The following is a 17,675-nucleotide window of genomic DNA, read 5'->3' as shown; positions in this document are numbered from 1 at the left end:
CACATGACCCTGTGCTACCATGACAACTATCGGAAGTCACGTGATCGCGTCACGTGACTTCCGGTATTGGGCGGTAAGTAAAACTTTACCGCGATCGCGCTTATAATGGCGCTGTCACATATTGACAGCGCCATATAAGGGGTTAATCGTCACAAGCAAATAACGATTCTGCTCGTGCCTAGCAGGCACACATCTCAGCTGTGAAAATCAGCTGAGATGTGTGCCGATCGCGGCATGCTGCCGCCGGAGGACCGCGGGCAGTAACATTGTCATTTAGGACGTAATTTTACTGCCCGCGGTCGTTAAGGGGTTAAAAGACTCTCAAAAGTCTGAACTTTTGAACAGTAAGTCATTTTTCCATAGACATTTATTAGGAATATTCTTTTGAGCATTTTTTCCGGCCCTCTTCAGTCTAGATTCGCTCAGAAAACACCACCCAAAAATTGTAGTGTTAACTTAACCCGTGAACACAAAGTAGTTCCAAAGCAGTTACAGTCATATGAAAAAGTTTGGGCACGTCTATTAATGTTAACCTTTTTTCTTTATAACAATTTGGGTTTTTGCAACAGCTATTTCAGTTTCATATATCTAATAACTGATGGACTGAGTAATATTGCTGGATTGAAATGAGGTTTATTGTACTAACAGAAAATGTGCAATCCGCATTTAAACAAAATTTGACCGGTGCAAAAGTATGGGCACCCTTATCAATTTCTTGATTTGAACACTCCTAACTACTTTTTACTGACTTACTAAAGCACTAAATTGGTTGCGTAACCTCATTGAGCTTTGAACTTCGTAGGCAGGTGTATCCAGTCATGAGAAAAGGTATTTAAGGTGGCCATTTGCAAGTTGTTCTCCTATTTGAATCTCCTATGAAGAGTGGCATCATGGGCTCCTCAAAACAACTCTCAAATGATCTGAAAACAAAGATTATTCAACATAGTTGTTCAGGGGAAGGATACAAAAAGTTGTCTCAGAGATTTAAACTGTCAGTTTCCACTGTGAGGAACATAGTAAGGAAATGGAAGAACACAGGTACAGTTCTTGTTAAGCCCAGAAGTGGCAGGCCAAGAAAAATATCAGAAATGCAGAAAACAAGAATGGTGAGAACAGTCAAGGACAATCCACGGACCACCTCCAAAGACCTGCAGCATCATCTTGCTGCAGATGTTGTCACTGTGCATCGGTCAACAATACAGCACACGTTGCAGAAGGAGAAGCTGTATGGGAGAGTGATGCAAAAGAAGCCGTTTCTGCAAGCACGCCACAAACAGAGCCGCCTGAGGTATGCAAAAGCACATTTGGACAAGCCAGTTACATTTTGGAAGAAGGTCCTGTGGACTAATGAAACAAAGATTGAGTTGTTTGGTCATACAAAAAGGCGTTATGCATGGAGGTAAAAAAAACACAGCATTCCAAGAAAAGCACTTGCTACCCACAGTAAAATTTGGTGGAGGTTCCATGATGCTTTGGGGCTGTGTGGCCAATGCCGGCACCGGGAATCTTGTTAAAGTTGAGGGTCGCATGGATTCAACTCAGTATCAGCAGATTCTTGACAATAATGTGCAAGAATCAGTGACGAAGTTGAAGTTACGCAGGGGATGGATATTTCAGTAAGACAATGATCCAAAACACTGCTCCAAATCTACTCAGGCATTCATGCAGAGGAACAATTACAATGTTCTGGAATGGCCATCCCAGTCCCCAGACCTGAATATCACTGAACATCTGTGGGATGATTTGAAGCGTGCTGTCCATGCTCGGCGACCATCAAACTTAACTGAACTGGAATTGTTTTGTAAACAGGAATGGTCAAATATACCTTCATCCGGATCCAGGAACTCATTAAAAGCTACAGGAAGCGACTAGAGGCTGTTATTTTTGCAAAATGAGGTTCTACAAAATATTAATGTTACTTTTATGTTGAGGTGCCCATACTTATGCACCTGTCAAATTTAGTTTAAATGCGGATTGCACATTTTCTGTTAGTACAATAAACCTCATTTCAATCCAGAAATATTACTCCATCATTTATTAGATATATGAAACTGAAATAGCTGTTGCAAAAACCCAAATTGTTATAAAGAAAAAAGGTTAACATTAATAGGGGTGCCAAAACTTTTTCATATGACTGTAAATATGAAAAGTTCTCTAGTGGAGACTGCTTCTGGAAAAGCTCCTTCTTTGGGGGAGTTTTGAAGGCGTTGGATATTTCCTGATACACTTTTGAATTTTTTTTTATTGTTTTGTGAGTGTTTTCCTGCAGCCTTTTAATTGAACAGTTCCTAAATTGGTTTCCCATCAGGAGACATTTCAAAGAGGTGACTGAAGTGACATGCGCTTTCTTTTCTCATACAAGGTTTTTTTCAAAAGCTGGAGCAGAAGAGACGCTCAAAAAAATGACTGAATATATGAGCAGCAAAGTGTTTTTTTTAATAGAAATGAACGGGAAGAATCTTTTAAATGTCTTATTAGTGGTTTTCAGGCGTCTTTTGGAGCAGACCTGTTCTAAAAGACTCCTTGAAAAAAATCTGTGTGTACATAGCTTTAAAGCAGGGGTGGGGAACCTTTTTTCTGTCGGGGGCCATTTGGAAATTTCTACCAACCTTCGGGGGCCGCACAAAATTATCAATGTTTAAATGACCCTGCTATATTGGGTGAAGCAATTAATTAACTGGGGGCATGGGGCTGGGGGCACAGACACCACACGCGGGGCTGGGGGCACAGACACCACACGCGGGGCTGGGGGCACAGACACCACACGCGGGGCTGGGGGCACAGACACCACACGCGGGGCTGGGGGCACAGACACCACACGCGGGGCTGGGGCACAGACACCACACGCGGGGCTGGGGGCACAGACACCACACGCGGGGCTGGGGGCACAGACACCACACGCGGGGCTGGGGGCACAGACATCACTGTGGGGAAGGCACAGACATCACTGTGGGGAAGGCACAGACATCACTGTGGGGAAGGCACAGACATCACTGTGGGGAAGGCACAGACATCACTGTGGGGAAGGCACAGACATCACTGTGGGGAAGGCACAGACATCACTGTGGGGAAGGCACAGACATCACTGTGGGGAAGGCACAGACATCACTGTGGGGGAAGGCACAGACATCACTGTGGGGGAAGGCACAGACATCACTGTGGGGGAGGCACAGACATCACTGTGGGGGAGGCACAGACATCACTGTGGGGGAGGCACAGACATCACTGTGGGGGAGGCACAGACATCACTGTGGGGGAGGCACAGACATCACTGTGGGGGAGGCACAGACATCACTGTGGGGGAGGCACAGACATCACTGTGGGGGGCTGCACACACAACTGGGGGGGGCTGCACACACGACTGGGGGGGGGCTGCACACACGACTGGGGGGGGCTGCACACACGACTGGGGGGGGCTGCACACACGACTGGGGGGGCTGCACACACGACTGGGGGGGGCTGCACACACGACTGGGGGGGGCTGCACACACGACTGGGGGGGGCTGCACACACGACTGGGGGGGCTGCACACACGACTGGGGGGGCTGCACACACGACTGGGGGGGCTGCACACACGACTGGGGGGGCTGCACACACGACTGGGGGGGGTGCACACACGACTGGGGGGGGTGCACACACGACTGGGGGGGGTGCACACACGACTGGGGGGGGTGCACACAGGACTGGGGGGTGCACACAGGACTGGGTGATGGGCTGCACATAGGATTGTGTGGGGGTGCACACAGGACATTGGGGGGCTGCACACAGGACTGGGGGAGGGGTGCACACAGGATTGGGGGGGTGCAAACAGGACTACTGGGTGATGGGCTGCACACAGGACATTGGGGGGCTGCACACAGGACTGGGGGAGGGGTGCACACAGGACATTGGGGGCCACACTGCGCTGAGAGTTTCATGCAACTCTAGGGGAGAGGGTTTACAGAACTGGTGTGGGGAGGCACAAAGCATTGGGCAGGGCACATAGCAGCAGAGGGTCGGCGCTGGACTCACAGCAGCATTGCACTCACATCACCGGAGTGCAGGAGCCGGACACACTGCATCAGAAGGAGAAGGCAGGCACTGATCTCCGGAGGGCAGGGGGCGGACACACAAGGCTAGAAGTTGTGAGGCTGCTGTGGACCCGCCCACAATTGGCACTGGCCGACGGGAGAACACATTGCAGCACAAACAGCAATGTGTGGATTTAAAGGGCCGGCGGCAGCAAACCGCGGTGACAGCACGAGCACTGCCTCCCCCGGGAATGTGCCCGGGGGCCACATAAAAGGTCATGGCGGGCCGCATGCGGCCCGCGGGCCGGAGGTTCCCCACCCCTGCTTTAAAGCATTACTCCAGCAATTCTTTTTATTGCACCACTGGAGTGGTGCTTTATATTTAAAGGGAACCAATCACCAGGATTTTCGTATATAAGGTAAAACCAGTGCTATCCAGCACTATCAGGCTGAGTCTATACATACCTGTAGTGGTCAGCTCGGATGTTTAGGTTTTGAAATCTAAAAAAGTAAAGTTTATAAAATTAGCTGCTTGTTGAGTGACAGTTGCAATGGAGCAGATAATATATTCATAGTTATCCCCTCCCTCTGTTACAATTAGCATAAGTATTATACAAATTATTCACTTTGTCTGCTGCAGGACCTGTGTGAGGCGATATCTATGTGACCAGAAGGGGTGGGGCATCAGCCACCAAAGCTGATTACCAGGTCACATGGGTATGACCTCACACAGGTCCTGCAACAAAGTGAATTGTTTGTATAATACTTATCCTAATTCTAAGGGAGGGGATAACTATGAATATATTATCTGCTCCATTGCAACTGCCACTCAAGCAGCTGCCGATTTTTTTAAACTTTCTTGGATTTGAAAGCCTAAACATCTGAGCTGACCACTAATAGTATGTAGAGAATCAGCCTTATAGGGCCAGTATAGCTCTGGCTTTAGCTTATATAATAATAATAATTTTATTCATTTATATAGCGCTGTTAATTCCACAGCGCTTTACATGCATTGGCAACACTGTCCCCATTGGGGCTCACAATCTAGAGTCCCTATCTGTATGTCTTTGGAGTGTGGGAGGAAACCAGAGTACCCAGAGGAAACCCACGCAAACACAGGGAGAAACATACAAACTCCTTGCAGATAGTGTCCTTGGTGGGATTTGAACCCAGGACCCCAGCGCTGCAAGGCTGCAGTGCTAACCACTGAGCCACCGTGCCATCAACCAGACCCTAGAGGTAAAGGATGTAGATCCGACGCCCGCCAGTCAGTCGGTTCCTTTCAAAAGGGTCAAAAAACCACCAAGGGTCTTTGGCAACCACAGGGAATTTGATGACATTTTCTCTAGACAGTGGGAACATCCTGACAAGCGTTTCCAGAAGCAAAAGCGAGCACAGATTCTTTACCCCTTTGCACCGGAACTTCTTCAGAAGTGGGCAGCATCTCCTTCAGTGGACCCTCCAATCTCCCGACTTTCTTCTAGTACCACCTTACCACTCTGACGGTTCCTCCCTTAAAGACCCCTCTGACAGGACAATAGAATCCCTAGCCAGCCAAGTCGATCTTTGAAGCCTCTGGTTCTGCCATCTGTTCAGCCTTTGCATCCACCTGGGTCTCCAAGGCTATCTCTGCCTGGGCAAAGCTACTTCAACGTGGTATACTGTCTGAAGCTCCCGGCCCTGATCTGGCGGACCTACCACATCAGATCGCCCATGCCGGAAAGTATCTGGTTACCGCGTCCCTCGACTCCGCTGCTTCCGCAGCACTGGCAGCTGGTAACATTACCGCAATCCGCAGAGCCTTGTGGCTTAAGGCGTGGAACGCGGGCTCAACATCCAAAAAGTCCCTCACCAGTCCCCCCTTTTTCGGGGCCAGACTCTTCGGAGAAAAACTGGACAAGATCATTTCAGAGGCAACAGGGGGTAAGAGTACCTTCCTTCCTCAGCGAAAGGTCCCTCAAGCCCCTCCTAAAAGACGGTCTTTTCCCTTTCGTCCCTTTCGCCAATTTTCTGAAAACCACAGCATCCATCGACAGCTGTCGCCAGCACGTCAAGAGAGACGGAATCCCTCTTTTAAAGCAACAGCCTCCTGGCGTTCCTGGCGTTCCCGCGGCCAGCAGTCCAAGACCTCCAACTCCAGATGCAATATGGAATGCTTCTATATGAAAATCCTGGTGATTGGTTCCCTTTAAGTCCCCTGACTCCTGTCTGATACTTACCTTCAGCCTCTATTGCCAATGCTCCAGTCTGTTCTATGGCGATTTATAACCTGAAGGCAGCTCTAGTATTTCATGAGCGTGCTTGAGGTCACAAATCAATACATCTGTATGAGAGCCTATTTCTTGCATTGAAAGGTTGTCAATAACTTCTGACATCCAGCCAGATAGCAGGTATGGGCCCAAGATGGGACCCGAGCGTTGTTGGTTAAAGGTAAAGCTGCCGCAAGATGAGTATATGAAGGGATGACAGATTTAAAGCACCACTCCAGCACTGAAAAAACTCCCTGCTGGAGTGGTGCTGTTACGGTTGCTGCGAGCGCTGGAGACTAAGTCCAGATTTCTTCCTACTGCACATGTGCGAGCGCTGGAGACTAAGTCCAGATTTCTTGCTACTGCACATGTGCGAGCGCCGGAGACTAAGTCCTATCTTGGAGCCATTGCACATGTGCGGGTGACATCATCGCTGACACGAGGTCACATGCCTCTGCCAAATTGAGTTGAATCTCTCTTCGGCATACCATCCGGAGACCAATGGTTTGGTTGAGCGTACCAATCAATCTATGATTATATACCTTCGACACTTTGTTGCTGAGAACCACGATAACTGGTCCTCCCTCCTACCCTGGGCAGAATTTGCCCTTAACAATTCGCTGGCTGAGGCCACTGGGCAGACACCGTTTGTACTCAATAATGGGCAACACCCTAGGGTACCGGTACCGTTTCCCGCTGCTGCACCCACTCCTCTTGTGGCCGACTGGGCAACTAATGCCAGAGAGGTTTGGGATCGGACTCAAGAGTCGATCCAAGCAGCTAAGGACCGTATGAAGACGGTGTCCGATCGGTTTCGTCGCCCGGCTCCTGTCTTTTCTCCAGGGGACTTTGTGTGGCTCTCTGCAAAACACGTGAGACTTAGAGTGAGCTCTGTCAAATTTGCTCCTCGCTTCCTGGGTCCTTATGAGGTTCTTCGACAGGTAAATCCTGTAGTCTACCAATTGAAGTTACCCGTCCATCTCAGGATTCATGACAAATTCCATGTCTCACTGCTAAAGCCGGCTATTTTACCTCACGCTCGTGAAGTGCACTCTCCTGCCTCTGATTCCTCTCGCTCTAGCTATGAGGTACGAGCCATAGTTGGTTCTAAGATGGTTAGAGGGCGCAGGTTCTTCTTGATAGATTGGGAGGGTTACGGCCCGGAACATCGCTCTTGGGAGCCTGAGGAGGCTGTCCATGCTCCCGACTTAGTTGCCGATTACCTGCGTCGCCGGGAGGGGGGCCCTTGAGGGGGAGGTACTGTTATGGTTGCTGCGAGCACTGGAGACTAAGTCCAGATTTCTTCCTACTGCACATGTGCGAGCGCTGGAGACTAAGTCCAGATTTCTTGCTACTGCACATGTGCGAGCGCCGGAGACTAAGTCCAGATTTCTTGCTACTGCACATGTGCGAGCGCCGGAGACTAAGTCCTATCTTGGAGCCATTGCACATGTGCGGGTGACATCATCGCTGACACGAGGTCACATGCCTCTGACACCTTCTATGCCGATTGGTCGCTGGTCATGTGCTTGTGATGCCTTGCTCGGTGATAGGCCAGCATGATGTCACTCCTGTCGTTCTGGCAGCGGATTGGCTCTGGTGTCCTCCATCTTGGATGAGGCACAGAGTCTATATAAGACCCTGACACACGCCGCATGGCGCTCAGTCCTCTTGGTTCATGCATAAGAGTAGACGCTCTGTGCGCGTTCCTCTAGGCATTCCTCTGTCTATGCTAGGTGAGCGCTACCGGCAGGGTAGCGTTCTTATACCTTACAGCTTCGGCTGCTGTCCGTATCCTTACCTCTTAGGGGAGCGGACATAGGCAGGTGCCTGAGGCACATGGTCTGGCTGGGCCTTGTGGTTCGACTCGTAGGTGGACGTTGCCGCTAGGGTAACGTTCCTTATACTGCGACTAGCAGTTGTTCGTATCCTCGCACACTAGGGGAGTGAACAGAGGTAGGAGCTTTGTGCGGCTTACGCTGCTGTTCGTCTCTTTTGCACCACTAGAAGAGCGGACCTAGGCAGGTGCCATATCTAGTGGTTCGTGTCCTCGCACACTAGTGGAGCGAACGCAGGTAGGAGCTTTGTGCGGCTTACGCTGCTGTTCGTCTCTTTTGCACCACTAGAAGAGCGGACCTAGGTAGGTGCCATTTCGCACACATTGCCTTTGTCTCTGTGATTATTAACAGAGATCATTCCACACACCCTCCAAGTAAGGGAGGAATTGCTTTACTTTCTTATTATATCCTTCTGTGAGTTAACAGAGGTATTGCACTCTGCCATAGTCTGCAGCAGAGTCTTTGCACGGTGGACCCTGACTGTCTGATACTCCTTTAGGTTATCAGACAGCCCCCCGTAACAGGTGCTTTAAGCTATGGATGAAAGACTTATTGTAAGATTTTTTGAAAGGGAGAACATAGGGTAAAATTAGTTGCAGTAGTTTTTTCACTGCATAGGTTAATTAATTAATTAAAATTGTCATGTATTGTTTGTCCCTTATAAACCTTGTAGGGAGTTAAGTTGTAGTAATAGGTCACATACATAAGACATAACATCTTGACACACGTACTGTATGGCACCTCATCTTACCTTCTGTTCTATAAGAAAAAACTGTGGACAAGAGCGCAAATAGGGTCTTACCCCAATAAGGAAGGAGTAGTAAATAAAATCCCACTCACCTATAGAAGTTGTGCCAGTCACAACTCCTATAAAGGCACGTACACTCAGGTCAAAAGTTGCAGCCCCGGGTATTGCAGATAACAGAGAACAGTAGAAACGAGTTTTCAAAGCCGCGCTATTGACCAGATCGGACCGATGATAGAATTTGTTTCTTTATTTTCATGCACTTGTCAACGCGTTTTAGGATTTCTCAGCTCCCTCATCAGGACAACAGGCAAAAAACATCAAATCTGCTGTTAGCATGGACAAGTTAGCATTATATCCCACTACAGTGACATAACAGAAACACCCACATCGAAAAAAACTTGGCGGGATCTTTCACATTTAAAATAAATGTGCCATACATCATCCATTTCATCGAAAATTAAAAGTTGTCAATGTTGAAACAATTTCACATACATTTTGCAGGTTACAAACCCATATAAAAATTGTTATGAGTAAACTAAAAAAGGAAGAGAAAATAAGAAAAAGGTGCAAAAAATAACTGCATTGCGCATACCTCAATAGAGTTCATAGAAGTTCAGTTCAGAGCTGGCAAATGAAAAAGGTAAAACATGTTGAATAGCTATGGAACTTGTTTCACCTCTTCAATTGCCGGCTCTGAACTGATCTATGAACTCTTTTGAGGTATGCGCAATGCAGTTTAGTCTGGCACCCGCTTCTTTTTTTATTTTTGCTCTCACCAGAATACATACACGATTTTTTATGTACAATTGTTATTTTTCATACCTGTTGAGCCTCACATTTAAAAAGTTTTTTTAAAAAATTAATTATATTCAATTTATTTATACAGTATATAACATATGATGTTTTTACTAATCTTGTAAATTCCATCCATCACTGGTGATGGTCCAGTGGTTAACACACTTCTTTGACACTCCTTCAGCCACATCCCCTGACACAATGATTGAGTTCTAGACAAAGTTATTTTTTGCACTTTTTTATTGTTTTATCTTCCTTTTAAGTAGACATAAATGCTTTCTAGCCAAAGAGAACGTAAATTGATCTGTAAACTTTTGAATGCACATGTTTAACTATTCAATGTTTCAGTAACTTTTGGACAACTTGCTGTTCTCTAACAAGGAACGTAGTGGCAAAATTCACAACAGTTGTTTGATCCATGAATCATCCAATAAATTTCGGGGTTCAATTAGAATTGATATTTAACTCCTTTACCCCGGGCAATTTTCCATTTTTCATTTTTGTTTTTTCCGCTCTTTCTTCTGAGAGCTATAACGTTTTTATTTGTCCGTCAATATTGCCATATGAAAGCTTATTTTTTGCAGGACGAATTGTACTTTTAAGAGAAACCATTAGTTTTTACTGTATAGTGTATTGGAAAATAGGAAAAAAAAAATTCCAAGTGCGGTGAGATTGCAAAAAAATTGCAATTGCACATTTCTTTTTGGGATTATTTTATTCACTGTGTTCACTATATGGTAAAACCGATGTATCGGCATGATGCTTCAGCTTGGTATGAGTTTGAACATCCCAAATATGTATAACTTTAATATTCTCTAAGGGGTTAAAAAAAATTCAGACGTTTGTGTCGAGGGTGGAGGAGGGGACGCTGCGCTCTCCCACTGCTCGGGTCCGGCTGCCGCTGCTGCCACGGCCTGCTGCTGCTCGGTGGCTTGAGCGATGGGCCAGATCCCGGGGACTCGAGCGGCGCTCCTCGCCCGTGAGTGAAAAGGGATTGGTTTTTGGGATAGTTTATTGTCCGTGACGCCACCCACGGTTGTGGTGATTGTGTTGACACCACCGCTGCTCTGTATGGGGATCCCGGGAGCGGTGACAGGGAGCAGCAAAGTTGTTGGTTCTCCCCTCTGTGGGTAGGGGGTAGTTGTCCCAGGGCCCAGTGATGAGGTGGGTGATGAGGGATGGTGGGGCCGGTGCAGGGCTTGACAGGGTGCAGGGACGCGGGGGCAGCGCTGTGCCTTGCGGCACTGTGGTACTCACTCAGCCTGAGACAGAGACACAGTTCTCGGTAAAACACACGGCTGGAAAGACGGTTCCCACGGACGGCTGCACTTGCTTTTCCCCAGTAGTTGACGGTGACGGTCCCTTTTCTTGCACCTAAGATGATATTGGTAGCAATGGGTTCCCACCGGTAACCCGCTCCCCGACTTGGATATGGGCCGGAGGAGCCCTACTTTGCCCGCAGGCGCTGGCCCTGAGAAACTGGTGCCCTGGCGGTGGCGGTGTCTCTCTCTAACGGTTGGACTGTTGCCTTCAATCGGGACTTGGTTGTTGGGAGACCCAGAGGTTCCCTTCACTGACGGATTTGGCAAATTCACGGCGACTCCTAGCCTTGCCGGGATCCGAAAGGCCCCTGCCAATGGTGCTGACTGCTCTTCGTATACCACTCCGGTACCGCCGGGCCACCACCCATCCACGGTCCTTTCGGCAACCTCCAAGCAGCCTCTCCTGCAGACAGTCACCGCCATCTGCTGACCTTGCTGTTCTCAGTCCGGGGCACACACCCGGACCAACTTCAGGCTTTAACTGTTACTTTTTCTGTCACTACTCTCACTGTCCTCCTTCTCCTTTACCACTTCACTTCCACTTCCTCCTCCACACTCTCCCTAAACTCATCTGCCTGGTTCTCCCGCCTCCAGGGAGGTGAACTCCTCGGTGGGCGGAGCCAACCGCCTGGTCCACCCCCTGGTGTGGACATCAGCCCCTGGAGGAAGGCAACAAGGATTTTTGGTAAGCTTTGGTGTACCTATCTGGGGTGTAGGGTGTGGTGGTGTTATGACCTGTGACCCCTGGCTTGCCCAGGGCGTCACATTCCCCCTTAGCAAAATGCAGACCGTCCGCGGGCTGCCCGTCCAACACCTTTTTTATTTTCTGAAAAGATATAAAACATGAACATGTAGAAAAACATCATCCCACATCGGGAGGTTCATTTCTTAAACGTTACTAACATTTTCAACGGTTGCGGCTGCCGCTCTCTCCCACCCAAGTAACCTGGCCCTGATGCTGCCCCTAAATCCCAGGCAGCACCCCTTGACCCCAGTCCTGAACCAGTTACCCGAGCGGGATCTGTCCTTCCCCTCCAGAGGGTAGCCACCGGTTCCTGTGGTGGCTGGGCCCCAGCCTGCTCCACTGCGGGCCCTCCCTCCAACCTGCCTCTCTGGAGGCAACAAGGATTTTTGGTTAGCTTTGGTGTACCTATCTGGAGTGTAGGGTGTGGTGGTGGTATGACCTGTGACCCCTGGCTTGACCAGGGCGTCACATTTGTCCAATAAAAGAATGGCCCTTTTTGCACCATATTTTGAGACCTCTAGCGTTCTCATTTTTTGAGATCTGGGGCTCAGTGTGCCTTATTTTTTGTCTTGAGCTGGTATTTGTAATGATTCCATACTTGTGCGGATGCTACTTTTTGATCGCCTGTTATTGCATTTTAAAACATTTATGTGGCGACCAAAAAACATAATTTTGGCATTTGGAATGTTTTTCTCCCCACATTATGTACCGATTAGATTAATTGATTTCATATTTTGATATATTGAGCATTTCTGAATGCAGCGATATTAAATAGGTGTATATTTTTCTTTTTTTAACTGTTTTATTTTTAATGGGGCGAATGGGGGGATTTGAACTTTTATTTTTTTTATTTTTTCATATTTTTAAAACCTTTTTTTGTTACATTTTTCATTTATTCTACTAGTCCCGCAGGGGACTTTATCACTGCAGAGTCTGATTGCTTGATCATTTCTGCAGATCAGAGCTGCACACCTGTGATCAGCAGAAATGCAGCGTTCCTGTCGGCTCTAATAGGAAATATGTCATGATATCGACAGGAGTCATAACGTGACCCGTTGCTACCATGGCAGCCATCAGCTCCCCATGATCATGCCATGGGGCCTTCGATGACGGCGGGGAATGTAGCAATTTAAATTGCGCTGTCACATTTTGACAGCGTGATCTAAGGGGTTAACAGGTGTGAGTGGAACGTGGATCTTCCAGCACCTGTTCGCCCCACGTCTGCTGTTCACATCAGCAGACATGTGCAGGGATTACCACCAGCTCACTGCACCAGCCAGCAGTGATTACCCAACATGACCAAGGACGTATCATTACATTCTTGATCGCAAAGGGGTTAAACAGTCCTCCTCATCATGCTGTTCACATTTTGACATCATGAAACCAAGATGACACCTAACAATTGATCAACAGTATCTTAACATTGCGAGGCTTCAAGCAGGGTGTTCTCAGACAGAAGTGGTCAGTGAGCTTAAAGTATCACAGAGTGTCATCAGCATGTTGCAAAACAGATACAGAGAGACTGGAAGAGTCACAGAAAGTTATAGCGGAGGACATTCTTTGGCCACATGCCACACTGATGACCAATCCATTGTGAAAGATGCCCTTCGGAATTGGATAATGAATGCCACACAACTCCAAATTAGTCATTGCTGGTGGTGTTATTATAGTGTGGGTAGGTACAGTACAGACCAAAAGTTTGTACACACCTTCTCATTCAGTTTTCTTTATTTTCATGACTCTGAAAATTGTAGATTCAAATTGAAGGCATCAAAACTATGAATTAACACATGTGGAATGAAATACTTAACAAACAAGTGTGAAACAACTGAAAATATGTCATATTCTAGGTTCTTCAAAGTAGCCACCTTTTGCTTTGATTACTGCTTTGTACACTCTTGGCATTTTCTTGATGAGCTTCAAGAGGTAGTCACCGGAAATGGTTTTCACTTCACAGGTGTGCCCTGTCAGGTTTAATAGGTGGGATTTCTTGCCTTATAAATGGGGTTGGGACCATTAGTTGTGTGTGTTGTGCAGACGTCTGGTGGATACACAACTAAAGTCTGGTGGATACACAACTAATGAGGAGGTGTGATGGTGTGTGGGTGCTTTGCTGGTGACACTGTTGGGGATTTATTGAAGGCATACTGAACCAGCATGGCTATCACAGCATCTTGCAGCGGCATGCTATTCCATCCGGTTTGCGTTTAGTTCGACCATCATTTATTTTTCAACAGGACAATGACCCCAAACACACCTCCAGGCTGTGTAAGGGCTATTTGCCTAAGAAGGAGATTGATCGGGTGCTACGCCAGATGACCTGGCCTTCACAGTCACCAGACCTGAACCCAGAACCCAATCGAGATGGTTTGGGGTGAGCTGGACCGCAGAGTGAAGGCAAAAGGGCCAACAAGTGCTAAACATCTCTGGGAACTCCTTCAAGACTGTTGGAAGACCATTTCCGGTAACTACCTCTTGAAGCTCATCAAGAGAATGCCAAGAGTGTGCAAAGCAGTAATCAAAGCAAAAGGTGGCTACTTTGAAGAATCTAGAATATAAGACATATTTTCACTTGTTTCACACTTTTTTGTTAAGTATTTCATTCCACATGTGTTAATTCATAGTTTTGATGCCTTCAATGTGAATCTACAATTTTCAGAGTCATGAAAAAATACAACTCTTTCAATGAGAAGGTGTGTCCAAACTTTTGGTCTGTACTGTATGTCTAGTCAATACAGCATTGCCCTATACTTTGTGAATGGTACAGTGACAAGCCCCTACTACTTGAATAACATAATTAATCCAGTCACTGTGCCACTGCATGAACAACACAGACCTAATTTCATCTTTATGAATGACAATGCTCCAACTCATTCAAGTCACATCATTAGGGAATGGCTGATGGAGACTGAGGTATCTCAAAGGGAGTGTTCTATAGGGATAAGCGAGCCCATGGAAGTTTGGTTCGGCGAGTGCGGCAGGTCTTTTTAAAAAGTTTGGTTTGGGACCTGGACTTGACCCGAATCCCTATGGAGGTTACTAATTCAGCAATTCTGGTCTCTGCGCACATGCAGCCAGCCATAAACAGATCAATTCTATTGGAGGGTTTTTTCCATTTTTTTTGGGGGGTGCACACTACATCCCATCATGCTGTTGTTATCTACAGTGCGACCAGACCTGAATTCCATAGAAAACTTATGGGATCATCTGAGTCACCGTGTAGAGGTTCGTAACTCTGTACCTCAGAACCTCAATAACATTAAGTCATGGCATCCCACAAAGTCATGGGATGCCATGACTCACCAGACAATAACTCGATTTGTGAACAGCATGGGACATTGTTGTCAAGCTGTAATTGATGCTCAAGGGCCAAGGCCACATGACAAGTTATTGACATGTTGACTTTTTGGGGGGATATACCCACCACTGATGTTGACTTTTGTTTCAATAAATTGTTTGAGATGAGGAAATCACATTGCATGTTTCTACTTCAATGCCCTGTTTCATGATAAACTATCACTGTAGAGTGAACTTTTTCCGTTTTCCATAAATTTCACCCAAAAACCATATATTCCAAATTTTTTGTGAGCAGGGTAATTTGGAAAATGCGTCGGGGTATTTAGTAAGCAGCAGCAAGTTTAATCATCTAGGAGCCAAGATTATGATCTCTAAACAAGATCCTAATGGATTTAAGTCATCCACATCAAAAGCTTTTATATGTCTAATTAAGTGATGATACTTAACTTATGTCTATGTGATATTTTATTGGCTCATAAATGTAATGGGTCTTGAAGATGTTGTAATATCAGAGTCTGCTGACCTTTACCATGCTTGATCCTGGTGTGCTTGTGATTTTCTATAATTTTAGAAGCATTACATTTTTTGCATTGCTTCCAGAAGTTATTTTAAGCTCCCATACAACTGAAGTCTGTCTTGTTTCAATTGTCTGTAAGTTTTCTTTGGAGGTTTTGAGTGGCACTGGAAATTCTATGTTTAAGCACTATAAATAAAGCTGGCTGGGTCAGATGAATTAAAGGCTTGTAATATCTGACGATTACCTCTGTTATTCACACATTCCAATGTGGCTGACCACATAGCAAACACATGGCAAGAAAATGTGTGTAGCACTTGGTCCTTACCGTGTCCATTACAGCAGCATTGAAGGAATTGTTCATCATTGGAACATAATCAGTTCAATGTAAAAGATCAGTAAAAGATCAGTAAAAGATCAGTTTTCCATGTAGATAGTTTCAAAATTTCCAGAAAGTTTTGTGATTCTCTTACCTCACCGTCTGTTCTTCATGTTTCCTATCATGTTTTTTTCTTTGCTTGCCCAAAACATATTTTTCTATATTTGGCAAAGCGATCTACAACATATCAAATTTGTTCCAAGTTTCCTGCACATATTGTGGTTCTGTAGGTATGAAGAATAAAGGGAACTTTACACGCTACGATATCGTTAATGTTTTATCGTCGGGGTCACGTTGTTAGTGACGCACATCCGGCGTCATTAACGATATCGCAGCGTGTGATACTTACCAGCGACCTTAAGAGACCTCAAAAATGGTGAAAATCATTCACCATGGAGAGGTCGTCCCACAACCAAAAATCGGTAATGGTTGATTATCGATGTGGTTCGTCGCTCCTGCAGCAGCACACATCGCTGTGTGTGACACCGCAGGAGCGAGGAACATCTCCTTACCTGCCATCGACCGCAATGTGGAAGGAAGGAGGTGGGCGGGATGTTACGTCCCGCTCATCTCCGCCCCTCCGCGTTGATTGGCCGGCCGCTTAGTGACGTCGTGGTGACGTCGCTGTGATGTCGAACATCCCTCCCCTTGAGGGAGGGATTGTTCGTCAGTCACAGCGACGACGCCAACCAGGTAAGTGCATGTGACGCTGCCGTAGTGATAATGTTTGCTGCGGCAGCGATCACACGATATCGCATCCACAACGGGGGCGGGTGCTTACACGCTCGATATCACTAGCAATTGCTAGCAATGACGTAGCGTGTAAAGCAGGGCTGTGGAGTCGGAGTCGTGGAGTCGGAGTCGGAGTCGGAGCTCATTTTGGTGGAGTCGGAGTCGGAGTCGGAGTCGGTATAAAATGCACCGACTCCGACTCCTAAAATATATAATAAATTGGGGACAGGAGTGCAATGCAGAATGTGCTGAATATTTTACTAAATAACAACATTTAGTATAATGCTTATATTTAAGTGAAAAATTTATTGTAGTACAATGTGAACATCAGACATTTAATTGTTTTTATGATACAATAATCAAGATATTTGGATAGAACATAAAATATTTATTGGAATACAACTTTAGAACACAAAAAAACTAATAAATTGTAAATATGTAATATATATAATATATATATATATATACAGTGTATATACACACACACAAGATATATATGTAATCTACTGTATATTACATAGTGTATTACATATTTACAATTTATTACAGTTTTTTGTGTTCTAAAGTTGTATTCCAATAAATATATTTTATGTTCTATCCAAATATCTTGATTATTGTATCATAAAAATTATTAAATGTCTGATGTTCACATACACATATTCATGTACTACAATAAATTTTTCACCTAACTATAAGCAATATATGTAGGAGTCGGAGTCGGAGCCGGAGTCGGAGCCGGAGTCGGAGTCGGTGCAAGAGAATTTGAGGAGTCGGAGTCGGAGTCGAAGGTTTGGCTTACCGACTCCACAGCCCTGGTGTAAAGCCCACTTAAGAATTTTTGTGGGATGGGCTCTTCATGAATCCAGAAAAATAGCGGCCAGCCGGCTGCCATTTATCTACACTTTTTTGAGAGCCAGGATGGGATAATAATAAAATACATTATACTGACCTATTTTAGGACCTCATCTTCCTCACATAGCCTATGTCACTAACACCACAGCTTTCCGGTGGTATGCCCTGGTGTTTAGTTCTTCCATCATTTTATC

The 17,675-nt window shown here is 46.1% G+C and overlaps 1 protein-coding gene across 1 annotated transcript in view; it reads left to right on the top strand.

Annotated features, from left to right (window-relative positions):
- Positions 1-17,675, top strand: part of PCOLCE2 (procollagen C-endopeptidase enhancer 2) — a 107,972-nt gene that overhangs the window by 64,416 nt on the left and 25,881 nt on the right. The window lies entirely within an intron of this gene.

Source organism: Anomaloglossus baeobatrachus, chromosome 3, assembly GCF_048569485.1.
Source record: "Anomaloglossus baeobatrachus isolate aAnoBae1 chromosome 3, aAnoBae1.hap1, whole genome shotgun sequence".
NCBI lineage: Eukaryota > Metazoa > Chordata > Amphibia > Anura > Aromobatidae > Anomaloglossus > Anomaloglossus baeobatrachus.
This window is presented reverse-complemented; position numbering and strand designations above follow the sequence as displayed.